The following is an 18,072-nucleotide window of genomic DNA, read 5'->3' as shown; positions in this document are numbered from 1 at the left end:
CTAAGACACTTTGTATGTGTACTTTGGTAAACGTACAAATAGCACCAGGGGTTGTCCGTACGGCAACCATATGAATAGACACTTTATTTTTGATAACTGATCAATGGGATTTAAAAGGTGTTAATTTGTGATGTTTATTGCTCATTCCTGATTAAACCATCGGGTGTGTATTGTTGAAAGCTTTGTTCAGTGGCATGTATCTCACACAGACCATTAGTGGTGGCTGTAAAAGTGGGTCAGAGCAACTGCTGAGCAGCAGGGGCTGTGGTGGTCCCTGTTCGAGAAAATAAGAGAAATACCAAGAAAACAGAAGTTGATGACATTTCAGTCTCGCTCAAGTTCATCCAGCACTTGACGACACCAGTGGTGGTCCAAAGACGCACATCTGGAGACACTGGGACTGATGCAGGGGGGCCACGATTATTCACTGGTTGAGGTGGAGCAGAAAGCCTGCCTGTGGTGTCCAATCAATGCAAGAACTGCTCAACTGGAGCAATGCTTTCTTAGACAGAGGTTACATCACAGCCCAGCTGTCTAATGGTTACCTTAGCTTTATAGGATTCTCCACTGTTTTTACGAGTTTGGCCTAAAATCTTTGAAATGTCCTTAATAGTAGATCTTTGTCTAAAACACATTATTTTGCACAAAATTGATTTAATGGTCTTTTAAAAATGGGACTACTTTACAGTTTCAGAGCCTGTGTTCCTCCATCTTGAAATCATGTGATTGATGATGTCACAGGGCCCCACTGCCTGTAAACAGCTCATTGTTTTCTATTGGAGTAAAGCATTCAGCCTAGTTTTTAGATAATTTAACATCTTTTTAGATCATTTTGTAGCTTTTTCAGTCAAAATGACAAATTGTGCTGCTTTTGGTTGCTTTAAAAAACCAAGAAAAGTTCAAATGAACCTCTTTTGTTTTTCGAAAGAGAATAAAAACTGTAACTCGAAAAAAATATGAGCCCTTAGGGCTTATGTCATAGATGATGTTAGCAGTAGTAAATAAATGGGGGCTATCTTAAAATGGGGGAAAGCAATATGTCGGCCTCCTGTTTGTTCAATGACAAAACGCCTTTATTTCAATACAGCAGTGATTTATATCCCGGTATGACATACAACTATCAAGAAACACCAGTAGAAGAGGCCAGGGGACGATATACAGTAAGGCTAAGTTATCGGTGTTAGGGATATCGGAGTGTCCATACTAAGTCCCAGCCAACACTGGGATGAACTATTCAAAACATTGGCCCTATTTCACCTCCCTAGAGCTTTACAATATCTAATAAATGAACCCCATGAGTAACCTGCACGGTAAAAATCCTGCAGTAAAATCCTCACACGCCATTAATCACAGTGTACTTTATAATGGAGCTACAACATATTGCCATCTATAATAAAAACTGAAGCCCTGAGATCCTCATTTCAGATCTTAACTGTTCACATACTGGTTATTAAATGTAGAGCACACGTAGGAAAGGGACGTTTTTTGGGGGGCATTTTTTACCTTTCGTCCAATGAAGGAAAGCCAGTGTTTTTTTTCTTTTAGAATGGTATGAAAACGCTATCAGTATTATTTTTTTACATAGAAGAATAGCCAAACACACAACAGCTCTACAGCATGGCGAAACCTTTTCTGTTAAAACGGGAGTAAATACGTTGCTTTACCCCCAAACAAATATGGCGACTGGCGTTGCTAGGCAGAAACGGCACAACTTACCTGGATGCCCGACTTCCTGAATGAATTTTAATGTTTTTATATTAAATAAAAAGATGCACATATTTTGTCTATTGGTAACACATAACACTTTTTTGTTCTATACATTTCCACTACAGGTACCATTTAACCTCTAAACCCTAGCCACTTTTCGCCAAAAATAACATACCCATAACAAACAACATTTTTCTAAGCTTCTACTGTATATGACCTACATGGCTAATTTTTGTTCAGATTGAAGAAGGACCCTTAGTGGTTTTGGAAATATATAATACTGAGTGACAATAAATCACGTTTTAAATACAGAAATCTGTAGTTTCTGCAGAAATTGAAATTGCAAATATTGTCTGTCCTATTCCACTCTTTTCAGATAATTTTATACCCACAGAATGCTCTTTTAAATGTTTCATCATTTAAAAAGTGCTTAAAATACCAGAAAACATCACAAAAGTTAGTTTAAGGTATCTACTGCAACCATATAGTAAAGAAGCATGAAGAAGATAACATGATTTTTGACATTTATGTTTACGAGTAATTACAAGTAAAATTCATTAACCGGTTCCTAAAGTGATCCTAGGCTATTTTCCAGTCGTGTTTGGTATCAAACTCTTTCGTAATACATGATATTTCAAGATATGATGTTGAAAAGATTATTTGAATATGCTGAACTCATTATTATGGTTTATGTGTAAATCTAGGAATCATCCCTCCTGTCTGTCTTTGTCTCACATAAACACACACCCCAGACACACCCAAAGGCAGCCAGCTGAGATGCTGACAACTTTAAACCTATCAACGAAGCTTCCCTCTTGGGAGGCGAGACTCAAAGAAAACCTTTTAAAAGGAAGAAAACCACCCAAAATTTTAGTTTTGGGACGCTGGCGTTTCATGCTCAAAGCATATCCCTTCCCCATCTTTTTTTTAATTTCATTTTATTTTTAGTTGAAACAGTTAGATTTTTGGAATCAACAGCTGCTTGGTTCGGACTAATGCAGCATCTAGTGACGTGCGTCACAGCCGAAAAAGAAGCCCAGCCCGCGACCCATTGGGGTAAGCCACGAGCCACTATCTAACCCAGCTGTGAAGGCCAGAACCGCTTGAATCGGCTGAAGGGGCTACACTCTGTTGAAACACATCAGAAGTCAACAGTGGCATGTCCTGCTGCATTTCTTCAAACAGCACCTTCAGGTCCAACCCTGACATCATCTTCCAGGTACCTGAACGAACTCAGATCAGCAAACTTCATCCACAATAGATCACATACATACTTCCATAACTACACACTTACACACACTCACAACATGTTCCACACACAGTTCATCTCATTCATGTCTGTTCGTCTCCCTTGTCTGTCTTCCCCTCTTTGTTTTATGAGCTCTCTTTATGATTTTATTCTTTGATTTTATGATCTTATTATTCGAATATGTATCCTGCATTTTTATTCAATATAGTTAACTAGCATTCTCCTAGAATAGTGATTTCACTTTTTTACGTATAATCCTCACTTATTAGCCTAGAAATGCATTTAATCATGATTTAATTATCCCATTTCAATTATTATTTTGACTCTGTTAATTGTTGAATTTTGAATAAAAGGTTAAACATAATATTTGATTCCTCTGATTCATTAAAGCTGTGATTATGGTGTAGATGTTGCTGTTAGAATTAACTTTTCTCTGGTTTCACATTGATGAGTTTAGTCTAAAACTTAGACATATTTCTCCTGTTAAAAGGAGTGGCACCCCGCAAAAATTGAAGTAATATTAATAATCATAATTAATAATCATAATTAATATTCTTATTTATATAACCCATTATTAATAAATCATCCTCCTACAGTACAAAAAAATGCAGGTGGAAGCCCCTTTTCCACAGGTTGGGGAACCAGTTTATAACTGTAATATGTCAGTCAAATTGAGTCTAATCATTGTTCGTCTTATGTTTGACCACTAGGTGTTGCAATTTGGCTTAAAATAAACACATATCAATTTTAATCCAGGTCTCTGCGGTGCCATGCACTGTGGTTCCACTCTTTGGTGGCGTTACGCATGTGTCTTGTTCAGCAATGCTTTGACCAATCAGAATGCTTCACACAGCGTTGTAAAGCTCAGAGCCTGTAGAAATTGGTGATATGAAACACTATGGGGGTGGGCTTTAGCCCTGGCCAATCAGAACTGGGTAAATGAGGAACCAGCCATTTTACGCACGAGTGCTATGAACTCTTTAGATAGATTTATCAACTGAGAAGTGCTCAGATGTGTGTAATGGTGGTTTTTTTCTGACAACGTGATTAGGATTCATCAGAATATGGAGTTTTATGCACATTAGAGCAACTTTTGATAAGAAACAACAAAGGTAAGACATCATTTGTCAATATTGTTGACTTTTTCCGCTGTGTATTTTCTGAGTTTGTGGCTGTGTTTTTGTACGTAACATACCAGACGTGTATATCAGTGGATTCACCTCGGCCTGTAGTTTCATGTGGGCTCTTGTTATAGAACTCTGTGTTTATTTTCTGAATCACAGCAGTGGAAAAAGGCTGAGTTTGCTGAGTTGTCGACTTTTCCCTCTTTGAACATAATGGCCTGGTGTGTGTGCTGTGAATGTGGGTTGGCTACAGTTTTAGCTTCTATAGTTTCTTAAGATTACGGAGAGGAACAGAATGTGTGATTTCAATCAGCCAGTCACGGAGGCTGGAGCTGCCCCCACCGGCGGGTCCGTTGGGGCTAAAGAATCATTCCACAAAATTTCCCAAAACACAAAAATCTAAGATCTGTCACTTATTGTTTAGATACTGTCGATGCTTTACATACTTTTCATATCTTTTATACGTGGAAGTGCAAACTATAGCACATAGATGTTGAAATGACTTGTTTTCTCAGCCTAGTTGAGAACTAACAGCTCTGTATTTGGTCCCTGACAGCTTTGTGTTAACGTGTGTGACTTCTCATTCCACACCAGCAAATATTAACCATGTCTTCGTCAGTCGCTGCAGATGGAAACAAAGTCACATCCCTGCACGGTTGCTGAAGGCGGTCTTTATTTTTGTCCTCTGCTGCATCCATAACCTCATCAAACTCAATGTCTTTTACAGTTGTGGGTAGGAAATGTCCTTTGTCATTCATCGCGTGCTCTGCTTTTTAGTTTGGCTCTTATCTGAACTCAGCGTCCTTTGCAGCTAATGAAACTCTGAACTTTGCTTTTGGATTGTGTATCGCGTCCATTCACAGTAAGATTAATACAAACAGGAAATGAAGTGAACAGCTCATTCTGATAAATGCTTCATATTAAAACAACACGCTTTCATAGATATTGCTAATCTGTTTCCTTGTTTTTGTGCCTTTTGAGTATCATTTGGTTTCCTTTTGACAGGCTTAACATAACACAGTGTATTTGGCCTTTTCTTCTAAAGATAAAAAGCTTGATTCTACTTGAAATTCCATCAAAGACTGATTTGTGTTCGTAGTATTTGGTATTAATATTATTGTAATAGTGAATTAAATTAAGTTATTTTGTTAGTGTAACCACATTCTTTAAATTGCACAAATTGACATTTTGTGTTTGATAAGAAACAAACCAACACTTTTTAGGGTGTGCAGTGATACAATAATAGGGATGGGACTTTATTAATTAATTACAGAAAAATATACAGTGTTTGCACTGTCAAGTCTTAATAAATAACTAGAGACTGTGTTTCCGTGATCGTGGAAAAAGCTAAATTCACGTTCTGAAACAGAAAAAGAAACTTTTTTGGTTTTTAAATGTTTATATATAATCAGGCCTCAACATGACACAGAAATACCTTACATGCATGTTTTAGGACAATATCATATTCTACGGTATTTCCCTGGAAAACAGATTATTGAATGTTTAGCAACTCAGCAAATGTAGAAAATGGACAATCGCTCACAATCTCATTCAAAATTTAAGTCTCTGACTCAGTCTTAAACCTTACTTTCATATTTTTGCATGTCACACACTGTGGTTAATTTCCTACCTATTTTTTTTTTTTTTTTTTTTCAGTCTTTTTGAGTCATTTGTGGGTAATTTTTGAGTCATTCTTGTGATTATATGTTGTATTTTTTATTTTTTCTGTTTTAGTGTGTTTTGAAATCATTTTTGCTGTATTTGTATTGTTAAGAAAAGTGTAGCAACCAAACATCTTGTATGATTTCTGTAAGACATCTGAAGCCTATGAATATTAAATTAGTGACAGTTGTTGACTTTATTAACCCTATTTATCATGTTTGGCACGATTTAATGAACTTTAATAGCAGTAAAGAATCTAAACAGGGAAGACAGGAATAATGATGGATAAACTGGTATAAATGATGTGGAAGTGGGTAAACCACAAATATAATGATCCTGTAACACAGAGCAATTAGTGGCCAGGGGGCCACATGAGGCCCTTGGTTTAATTCTCTGCGGCCTCTAAAAGTAAACGCACAAAATGTCAACATGACAGAAAAATACACAACAATATACAGAAATGACAAAACAACAACACAAATATAAATGACTGCAAAACACACAAAAATACACAAGTATATCTTCATGAATTAAAAAAATGGCTCCCAAAACCAAAATGCCAAAAGAAAAACCACAAAATTTACTCAAAAACATATAAAATGGAAAAAAAAGCCAAAAATGATGCGAAAAACCAAAATGACAAAAACATTCACAAAATGACTTCAAAACACATGCACAAAATGAAAAAAAACACTCAAAAAATACACAAAAGACGCACAAAAATAAACAAATATAACTCCATAAACAGAAAATGATTCCGACCACCAAAGTGATAGAAAAATATACAAAGATGAATAATATCTACTAAATGTGGTAGGGCTCTGATAAAAGTAGCCCATCTCTCTTGTAACAGCATTTTATTTTTGTTGAATGATGTCGATTGATTTTTGACAAGATAAATCAATGAATAATGATCCAGTTTGAACTGATATGAGTTTATCTGACCAGTAACAGATGGTTGTGTGTGTGTGACAGAGATTGATATCAAAGATGGAGGAAGAAGGGATGACGTGTTGACTATATTCTAATGCTCGCTCATCAATCAATCAATCAATCAATCAATCAATCAATCAATCAATCAATCAATCAATCAATCAATCAATCAATCAATCAATCAATCAATCATTCAGCTATTGATGGACGCTGCTTGAACAGAAGATGGAGCACATCAGACTCATTTCTTTACCACAGTGCTGGCCCGTTACTGTATATAGGCCAGTGTTTCTCAAATAGGGGTACGTGTACCCTTAGGGGTGTGCAATGACACTACAGGGGGTAGAAAGAGAGAGAGAGAGCGAGAGAGAGAGAGAGAGAGGTAAATTAACTAATGAAAGCATTAAAATGTAGAGTTTGATGTTTATTTTTAGTTAAAAATGATAATCATACTAAATTGTTGGGTCATATACTTTACATGTGCTCTGGTCCGGTCCCTAGAGGGTCTACACTGCCAACCAGAGTTATTTAATGGTGGAGGAGGACACACATCTATAATATACACTTGTAATTAAGATGAAGTCAAGGAATGGATTTATCACCATTTGTTAGAGATATGATTTACAAGTGAGTGAGTTACTGTCTTTACAGCACTGACCCAGTGAAATCCTTCCCCCACGAGGTCCAGACGACAAAGAGAAAGATCTGTTGCCTTCCCCCGGCTTTTATCTGCTTCGTTGCTCCTCCTCCCATGGTTCTAGCCTGTGTCATTAATGTATGTGTGTGAGCGGGTGTGCACCGAAGAGTGTGTGGCTTGATTTATGCAAAGCTAAGTGTAATATACAAATAATGTCCCAAAATATCCCTCAATTCCCTAACCAGCATCTCACAAAACAACAACAAAAACACACACAGTAAGAGAGAAAAATATTTATTATTATCAGCAGCACATACAACGACAACAAAGACACAGATGATAGAAAAACACACAAGATCACTGCAAAATACACAAAAATACCAGAGAAACACACAAAAACGACAACAAAAACACAAAATAAGAGAAAAATATACTGAATAATAAAAAGAACAGGCAAACAACAACAAAATACACAAAATAACACAAAAAACACAAAATAATGATAGAAATGATCTTAATTAGAACATGAACTGAGAATACAAGGATCAGTCCTGGTCCCACCTCAGGAGGGAGATGATCATAAATGATCAAAACTATAGAAATAAATGTATTCAGGAGGCACTAATTACTGTTTATTTCCACTTTTTTACAAAATGAGATTCTTTAAAATGCGTGTTACAGAAATCTGAGTAAAATGTATAGTCAGACATAAGGGGGTACATGGATTCAAAAGGAAAGGACAGGGGGTACCTGAACCAAAAACTGCTGAGCATGATTATCAGTGACATGAAGCCTGTGTTGATGGTTGAAGATGAAGCTTCACCTTTAATCCAGGTTAAACTTTTCCCTCAACAGCACATTTTATATTTCATAGTTTATATTTTTTAAAGCTCATGGAGAGAAAATATTTAGAGACTTTAGAGGAAGTGACGAGTGAAATAAACACCAACAGCAAACTGTGTCTCTCTGCTGTGGACACGTGTAGCCAGTGAAGTCCACCTTAGGGTGACCTGCCACTACATTAACAATGGGATATATGAAGAGTGTTTTTTTTAACAGATTAATGGATTAATTATTTGATTGATTGATTATTAAAATAATGGTTTGTTGGAGCTCGGATCAGCTGTTCATGGCCAAACGCTGCTTGAACAGAAGAAGGAGAGCATCACACTCGTCTGTTCTCCATATTTTAAAGACAAGAGCAGCTACGAGGCACCTGACTGAATTTAAATGTAAAAGACACAACCGTGATTGGATCTGTGTAGAAAGTCTGTGTCTCAATCAGAGGCTCCTGATTGGCTCCTGATTGGCTCCTGATTGGCTCCTGATTGGCTATCTTAACCCTGAGGACCCTCTGCAGATGGACTGCAGCTCCTCTGCAGCGTGGGCAGTCCAGCTCCTGCTCCCGCTGACCTTTTGTTCACAGAAAAGTTTGGAGGACTTGAAACGCTCTCAGGTATCTTTGGCCACATTATTCCCAAACACCCACATTCATTCTCCGTCTCTGCCCACCCGTGATGGAGGACCGTGGGAAGCCTTTTGATCATCTGCCAGAGAAGCACTGTTGATGCTCCAGGAGATTTAAGGGAGAGTAATAATGTGACGGCATGACCGCCATCAAAGTTTACACTAAACACTAAAAAATGTCTTTTTATGCAGATGTTATTTAAAAATCCAGCATTCATTATGATCCTGGTGTCTGGGAAATTACAGAAAAAGACGTTGGAAAAACAGGCTCAGCTGTCACAGAGATTAAATTAAAAACCTCCCGTTTTGGTTTTTGAGTGAAAGAGGATTGAACGCATGTTTTAGGATCTGATAAGTGAAGAAGAAGAGGAGGAAAACCTCCCACAGGTAGTCTTCCTACTGTTGGACCTGTCATGGTCTCTGCTGTGTTTACTTCTCTGTGGGAGGGATTTTAACCCTCACTAACTACCCACTGTACTGCAGATAAAACACAGGCCTCTGAGCTCAGGAAATAAACACTTTATTACCAAAGGAAGGGAAAGAGAGATGAAGCAATTCATCTTAAAAATGTAATGAACTAAAATCCTACTATTTTATAAAATTACTTTTTTATTCAAAAGTATCAAGTGCAATTAATATAAAGTCAGAAGTATTTGATTCTCATGAGTAGACATGAGCAACTGGCAGCAGTAAAAAAAAAAAAAAAATAGACAAAATGACAGAAAAGAAAATCCACAAAAAAGACTTAAAAATACACAAAAGGACAACAAATATACACAAAAATGACTCTAAAAATCACACAAAGAACAAATATACACAAAAAACAACTCTAAAACATACAAAGTGACAACGAAATACCAGTGCACAAAAAAATACACAAAAGTCAACAAAAATGCCATGAAAATAAGACCAAAAACACACAAAATGGCAGAAAAATATAAAAATAAAGTCTACAAAAATGACTATACATTGATTATTTAATACACAAAGGGCCTATACTACTAATCTAGATTACCTCTTATCATGCTAACTTCCAGTATTTAATCATTGTGCTGGACTACAAAGCTCACTGGAGCTTAATCACTATGGCAATTAATGCTGAACGGCTAACCTTCATGGTCACGACCCGTGTGATTCTAATTCAGTAATTCTAAATGAAATAATCAGTAATTCCAGTCCTTATGAAAGCATTAGTTACACTTGGTTTCTACACAGTGTATTAATCAGACAGACCTGTTACTAATCAGTCTTTAAGGTACGATTATCATCCAGCAAAGCAAACATCTGCCTTGTTCTGAATATGTTTCTGTAGGTGATTCAATAAAGTCAAACTTTGCTCTGTTAAACACGGTCACTGTGGGATCCTGTGGGCTTTATTTCTGGAGTAAGAAACTTTTTATTTTTACTCTGTGACATAAGTCATTTAAAAGGTTCCAGTTAGGAATGTCTAGAGTAGGGGTCACCAACCTTTCTGAAACTGACTTACTTCAAATTATTAGTTTAAAAAGCAGACAAATATTACATTTACATGTTTTCAAATTACAACACTTTATTTCTCCTCATTTATGCAATTGTTTCATTTCCATTACGTTTCACATTAAATCCTCCTGTTCCTATTTAACGAACAACTTTAAATTATCCTAAACATGTATTTATGTAAAAAAAAAATTGAAGATATTAAAGATCTTAAAAACATATGCACTGTGAGATGTGACGTATTTTGGGTCAAAAATAAGACAGAGGAAGTATTTCCAGTTACCGCTTTCAGACAGTCAAAACAGTGGAGAAGTGACACTTTTGAAACGTGACATCCAAAATGAGGAGGTTTGCCTTCCAAACAAGAGGAGTTAACACATCAAGATACCACAGTTACACTGATACCTTAAGTGTACAGCTTCAGCTTGATGTAATTCTTCTTTAAGTTTTTTTACGTTCCCACAAGAGGATGAGCTGCAAAAAAAGTGGATCATCAACATCCAGAGAGATAAACCCTAACCCTGAAGTGAAGGAGGATTCAAATGCACAAGGGCGTTAGTGGAGCTGTCTCCGTTCTTTTAGAATGGAATAATGACTCCCTTCCTGCCCCTCGTCCTGGTGTTTGGGAGTGAATAGAGCGACTAGACTCTTTCTCTGAGGACCCAGAGGAGGAAATGGATACCATGTCCTGACCGTGACTACTGTTCCTCTACTGAGCTGGGTGTTTTGGACTTAGCCCTCAGTGTTATAGAGGAGGTACGGGCGAAGAATGCTCCGCTCCGGAGACAGATGGAGGAGATGGCCATTAGCAACAAGTTTGGCTTGGAACGGCTCAAAACACAGCTGTAGCTATTAAAGTAGCATTAGCGCCTAGCTAAACACTGAAAAAAAGGGAAAAACTATTTTTCAGTGAAAGGCCAGTAGCTTACGCAAATTTACAGTATAAGATGTCCTCTGCTATTAGCTGCTATTGCTGAGTTACATGAGATTAATATGAAAACTATAGTCATTTGTAATAATACAGTAGGGTTAGGAACTGGAAGTTCTTTCACGGTCTTCACTCAAACGTGTAAGTGACGCGTGCATGTAGTCCATTGTATCACAACCCATACACTAAATCTGCAACACCTAAAAACATTTATCACAATTGTGACAGTCCTATCAGTCAGTGGTTGTCTGTGTGTTCTCTGTACAGGCTGCTGAGGGGTGTGGATTGCTGCACCTGAGTGGGCTTGGCCAGCTCTCGCAGGTGTATTCAAGGATCAGCAGTTGGTCACCCAAAGCGTGCGCATCTGATCTTTCCATTCTGCTGTCGGTCTGCGTGTGCCCTGCTCCTCTGCCCCCATGTCTCACTCCTGGCTGTTTCATGGCTTCATCCTGAGGTTGACATCGACCCTTTTGTAAAAAATAAACACCGCTTTATTATAAACTAAACCGTTCCACTCTTTGCTGCGGCCAACAAGACGGATCGTAACACAATGTTTTAGTGAAAATAAACATTTAAAGAAGGTTAATTAAATACTAAAAACTAGTCAAGTGCAGTGGAATTTTCTGCAGCCCCCAAATTAAAAGCACAAAAATGACTCAAGAAACCCAAAACAACAACAACAAATGCACAAAATGACAACATACTGTAAATACACAAAATGGAATTAATTAAGAGGCTAAAAGGAGGTAAGGCAGGAGAGAGAGAGTCACGTGACAGTCTGTGAAAATTCAACATGGCGGCTCGCTGCCTTGACTAGCATACCAACTCTGTTTACTTGCACATATTAACGCTTCTTACCGTTAAATCCACGCCACAAACGAGAGCTGACCACGCGCCCTCTCACCAGCCAGAGTGGAGGAAACCAGACCGAAAACCGCGAGCACATCAGGTAAGTCTGCAAAACGGCAAAAAAATAAATCATCAACAGACACATCAGATCTGGAGGCAGAATCTCACACCGAGGTCCTGAAATCCATCAATAAGAGGCTGGGTGTGGTCGACTTACTGCACCAAGATTATCAGGAAATGAAAACCAGCCTGGAATTTGCAAACCAACAAATTCAGGACTTACAAAAAGTTAATCAAGATATCCATTTGGCTTTATCAGCGGTGACCACAGAGGTTAAAGAACTGAAAAATGAAAACAAGCTTCTTAAAGAGACAGTCCTGCACACCCAATCTCGCAGTATGCGAGACATTGTGATCTTCTCAGGTATTCCAGAAACCCCCAACGACGACCCAGAGGCTCTGTTGAAAAACTTCATGTCGTCCGCGCTTAAAATCCTGGCAGAAACCGTGAAAAACATCACCTTTCACCGTGTCCATCGTCTCGGTCCATGCAGAGGTAACCACCCACGCCCTATCATTGCCAAATTTGAACACTTTCAACAGAAAATCCAGGTTAAAAGTAAAGGTTGGGAACTTAAAGGTACGCAATTTGGCATGAATGATCAATTCCCTTGAGAAATAAATGAACGCCGAAAAACCTTATATCCTATCTTTAAAGAAAACCGACAGAGAGGCCGTAATTCCAAACTGGTCGTAGACAAGCTTTACATTGATGGCCAACTATTTAGGGATTCTAACATCACCCCCTGGCTCTACTAAGAAAAATAAAATAAAATAAAACATTTAAAAAAACAAAAACAAACAGGTGATTTATGAGTTAATATTGAACGGATAATTCTCCACTCATGGTGTAGTTAAGGTAGCACTATTTGAAAGGTAAAATGTGTGTGTGTGTATATACATGTATGTATGTGTATGTATATCTATATGTGTGTATGTATGTTAACAAAATAAAAAAAAAAAAACAATAATAATTCAAAATGTATGTATGTGTGTATGTGTGTTGGTATGTGTATATATATATATATATATATATATATATATATATATATAAAATAATTGAAATAATTCAAAAGATAAATAAAATCAAATCATGGATATGTGTGTATATATGTGTGTGTGTGTGTGTTTGTATGTATGCTTGCACAGATGTTGATAAACACATATAGGCTCATACAGTTTCACAGGACACTCTCTACCCCCATGTCACCTCTTTCTTCTCCAACCCCAAACCTTTTTTTTTTCTTTCACATCCACTCAATACCCCCCCCTTCCTACGCTTTATATAATTACCCATTGCATGTTTTATTCTTTTGGTACTGGTTGTTGTTGTTGTATGTTTGTGCTTCTCACTAACCTTCTCAACCCAGCCCCTTATCCCGTGGTGGTATCGCATGATAAGCATTTCTTCTCTTTCTTTCTTGCATCAAAGTCTCTCACGACACAGCTGTGCACAAATGCTCTCAGACTCTTGGTTATGATCACATTCGTAAGGACTAAACCGCACTCCTTTCCATGTCTCAGTTTACAGTAACATCTTGGAATGTGCGTAGCATTCGCTCGCAGGCTAAAAAGATCAAGATATTTGATTATGTATCAAGATTAAATGCAGACATTGTTTTCTTTCAAGAAACTCACTTACTTTAATCAGAAGAAAAATCTCTGACAGACTTAAATTTTAACAAAATATATAATTCGTGTTTCAATTCCAGGCAAAGAGGAGTCTCGGTTCTTTTCAACAAAAGGTTGCTCTTTAACATAATCAACTCCACCATAGACCCAGAGGGTAGATATATTATTATCAAAGTGGTAATCTATAATAAATGTTTCACAATTCTAAACCTCTATGCTCCCAATAATGACGACCCTGAATTCTTCCATAGAGTTTTTTTGGAGTTATCGGACCTATCTGCAGATTCATCTGTAATCATCGGAGGTGACTTCAATCTGACACTCAACACATCATTAGACAGATCCAGTAAGTGCCCAAATACAAAACCGTCTCGATCTGCTAAAGTATTAATGAATTACATGGATGATCTTGGAATAGGAGACATATGGAGACTGAACAACCCAACTAAAAAAGAATACACCTTCTTCTCCCCTGTGCATAAATCCTTCTCCCGAATTCACTTTTTTCTCTCAAATAATTCCATCGCACATAAGATTTCCTCTAAAATACATCCTATAATCAATAGCGATCATGCGCCAATATCCCTCACCCTGAAGTGTGACCCTAATCAGAAATGATCCTCTCTGTGGCGCTTTAATACTTCATTACTTAATGACAGTGAATTTGGTAAAATGATAAGAAAAGAATGGGAGGACTTTCTATTAACAAACAATTCTCTGGAAGTGTCACCGTCCTTACTCTGGGAAACCGGCAAGGCTGTCATCAGAGGTAAGATTATATCATACTCTTCTTATAAGAAAAAACAGGAACAGATAGCAGAAAAAAACGATTGAAGAAAAAATTAAGAAACTTACGGAAGAATACGCAGCTAACCCATCTGAACTTTTATGGAAAAATCTCCAAAATACAAAACTTAATCTGGACATAATTTTATCTAAAAAAACTGATTTTATTTTGCAGCAACTACGGTACAAAAACTGACTACAATAATAAATCAGGCAAATATTTAGCAAATCAGCTTAAACACAACAAAGAAAACTATTTCATAGCGGCAATTTCTGATAATTCAGGTCAAACTTTAAACTTACCTCAGGACATTAATAAGGTTTTTCATGATTACTATCAAAACCTAAACTCATCAAACTTAAACCCTGACCCTGAAGATATGAAAACCTTCCTCAATAACTTAAACCTACCACAGCTCACCATAGATCAGAAAACCACCTTAGACTCACCATTAACCTTACAAGAACTACAAAATGCTTTGGATAGCATGACAACAGGCAAAGCACCAGGTCCAGATGGGTTCCCTGCTGAATTCCTAAAACACTTCTGGTCAATACTGGCTCCGCTCTTTTTCAGAATAGTAACAGAGATTAAAAATAAAGGTTATGTAGGAGGTCACATGGATACAGCAAACATTAAATTACTACTTAAACCAGACAAAAACCCCATGTTACCCTCAAGCTATCGTCCCATCTCACTTATTAACACAGACATAAAAATTATTTCCAAAGCACTCACTTCCAGGTTAGAGAAAGTCGTAGAGTCAATTATATAACAAGACCATACAGGATTTATTAAAAATAGACACTCCACAGACAATGTTAGAAGACTGTAATTTGATCAACATGGCACAGAACTCTAAAAAAAACAATAATCTTGTCACTTGACGCAGAAAAAGCATTCGATAGAGTCAACTGGTCATTCCTCCTTGCTGTCCTTGGCAAATTTGGCTTTGAAGAATCATTCATACAACGGATCTCCACCCTATACTCTAAACCTAAGGCCTCAGTAACCACAAACAAAATAACATCCCAAAGCTTCACACTGCAGAGGGGAACGAGACAAGGTTACCCACTCTCACCCTTGCTTTTTGCAATATTTGTTGAACCTCTCGCAGCAGCTGTTCATCAGAACTCTGTTAATAAAGGAATCCACTCATCCATCTCAGAACAGAAAATTAATCTTTATGCGGATGATATTTTACTCTATTTGGAAGAACCCCGATCCTCATTAGAAGAATTATTTAAACTAATAAACAGCTTCTCTAAACTATCAGACTATTCCATTAACTGGTCAAAATCATCAATCCTTCCATTAACAAAAAATTCATGGAAGCCAGCAACCCAAAACCCACAATACCCCTCCCCAAGAAATACAATTAAATATCTAGGCATAAATATATCATCAAACCTAAATGAATTAATTAAACTTAACCTAGATCCACTGTTGGATAAAGTCACAGAAGGTCTGTGGAGATGGAACAATCTCCCCATCTCACTCCTTGGCAGAATAGCCTCAGTTAAAATGAAAATCTTACCTAAAATAAACTGTTCTCTATGATCCACTGAAACCACCAATGGTTCAAAAGATTAGATTCTGCACTTACAAAATTCTATGCTAGGAATAAAAAAAACAAAAATAAGCTTTTCAACCCTTCAAAAAAATAAAAGCGAGGGTTGGCATCTCGGGGCGCGCCCCCCGCCGCCTGTCCGGGGACTGGCCGCGGTTCAGCGAGGTACCGCGCCGCCTTGGGCGGGGTGGGGCTGGTGGCTGGGGCCCGCTGTCCTCCGGGCTGTGCTGACGTCAGGGATGTCTCATTTCGGCTCGTGGGTGATTGGGGGTGGCCTCCGTGGGTGGGGGGGGCTCTGCTGGCGACGTTGGTGTGGGGTTGCGGTGTCTGGCTGGGGGTGCATGGGTTCGCCTGCCTATCGGTCCGTGGCTGGCGGGGGGGCCCTGCTTGGGTGGTTGGTGGCGTCCTCTCTCGTCGGGGGGGCCGGGGCCGCCCACCTGTGGAGGGTGCTATGTCGTGGTGTTGTGCGGGCCTGTGCTGGCACTAGTGTGGGAGCTGGCCTCTCTCCTGCTCAGCCGCCACCTGCTTTGGCGGGGCGGGCCGCTCTGGGCCGGCTGGCGGCGGGGGTCGCCTCTTGGACTGCTGGGGGATGTGGCTGGTGCCTGGCTCCGCCTGGGGGGGGGTCCCGCCGTGCTCCGTATGGCCGGCATGGTTCGGGGGGTGCGGCGGGGGGTCTCCGGTAGTGCTGCTCAGCGCGTACCTGGGGCCCGCAGTGCTGCGTGCCCGTCTGCGCCATTTACCATCTCCGGTGGCCCGCCATGCGGATGGGCCAGGCTCCTACCAGACAGGCCTCCTACATGGACACTTCACATCACACACTCCCAGCTGGGGGGTGCTGCGCCGGGGTTGGGGCGGGGTTGCTTGGCGCTCCGGGATGGTGCTCTTTGCTGGGGGGCGGCTCGAGCTGTTCCGGTGGTTGAGGTCAGTATCGGCCGCTTGGTAGGTCTGTCCTGCTATCTGCGGGCTGGCGGGTGGGTGGGTTCTGCGCCTTTGGCATGGGACTGCTGCTCCGCATCGGTTGTGTGCCGTTGGGGTGCCTCTCTCCCGCAGTGGCGGCCGCCGGTCGCTCTTGCGCCGGGGGGGGGCATTGCCCCGTGGCTTGCGCGGTGGGGGGCGGGGCCTGGGCTGCTGTTCTTGCACTGTCTGGGGCTGTGCGGTCTTGCTGGGTTGTGGCCTGTTCGTGGGCTGGGGTTTGGCCCGGGGGGCTCGCCCTTGGGGGTTCCCTGTCCTGCGGTGGTGCCCTTGGGGTCCGGCAGGCCTGGCCGCGCCCTACCATGCCTGCGGGTGCGGCGCCGGTGGCCCCGGCTTGGGCGGCGCCCTGTGAGTCAGGCTCTGCGGTGTGGCTGGGGCCTTTGGTGGGGGGGATGGGGGGGCTGTCTTGGGCTCATCGCGTGGGCGGCATCAGGGAAAGGCGATCTGGCGCGCTTTGGGGTGCTTGGTCGGTGCGCCTGGGGGCCGGTGGGGCAGCTTGCAGCATTCCCTTGGTGCCCTCGGTGACTATGGGCGTGGTCACCATTCCTGGGGGCGCTGCTCTCGGTGCTGCTTCCGTTCCGGGTCCTTCTGGCCTGGGGTCCAGTTCCTGCTGGCTCTGGGCCCGCCGGTGAGTGCCCGCTGGCTGCCCATTTGGCGCGGCTCTGGCCGTCTGCTGGGCGTGGGCCTTGGCTCCGCTGCTGGAGTCTCGGGCGGGGGGCTCTCTGGGCCCTCCCCTCGGGGGTTGGGTGCTTGGGTGGGGGTGGTGGGATGCTGGCGGGGGGCCTTGGGGTTGGGGGTTGGGGTCGGTGGCGGGATGCGCTGGGTGCTCGGCTGCTTGGGGCTTCCTCAGATGTGTGTGTGGGGGGCGGTGGCTGCCTCTCAGCCTGCGATCTTGGGGGCGTGTGGGGGGTTGCTCGGCCGTGGGGGGGTGGCCTGGGGCTCCCTGGCCCCCACTCTTTCTGCTGGCTTGGCTGCATCTGCGGGCCCGGGGAAGTTCCTGGGTTTGCAGTAGTGGTTTT

This window comes from Gouania willdenowi, chromosome 11 (assembly GCF_900634775.1).
Source record: "Gouania willdenowi chromosome 11, fGouWil2.1, whole genome shotgun sequence".
Classification (NCBI taxonomy): Eukaryota; Metazoa; Chordata; class Actinopteri; order Blenniiformes; family Gobiesocidae; genus Gouania; species Gouania willdenowi.
The sequence above is the reverse complement of the archived record's forward strand: the minus strand, read 5'-3'. Positions refer to the sequence as shown.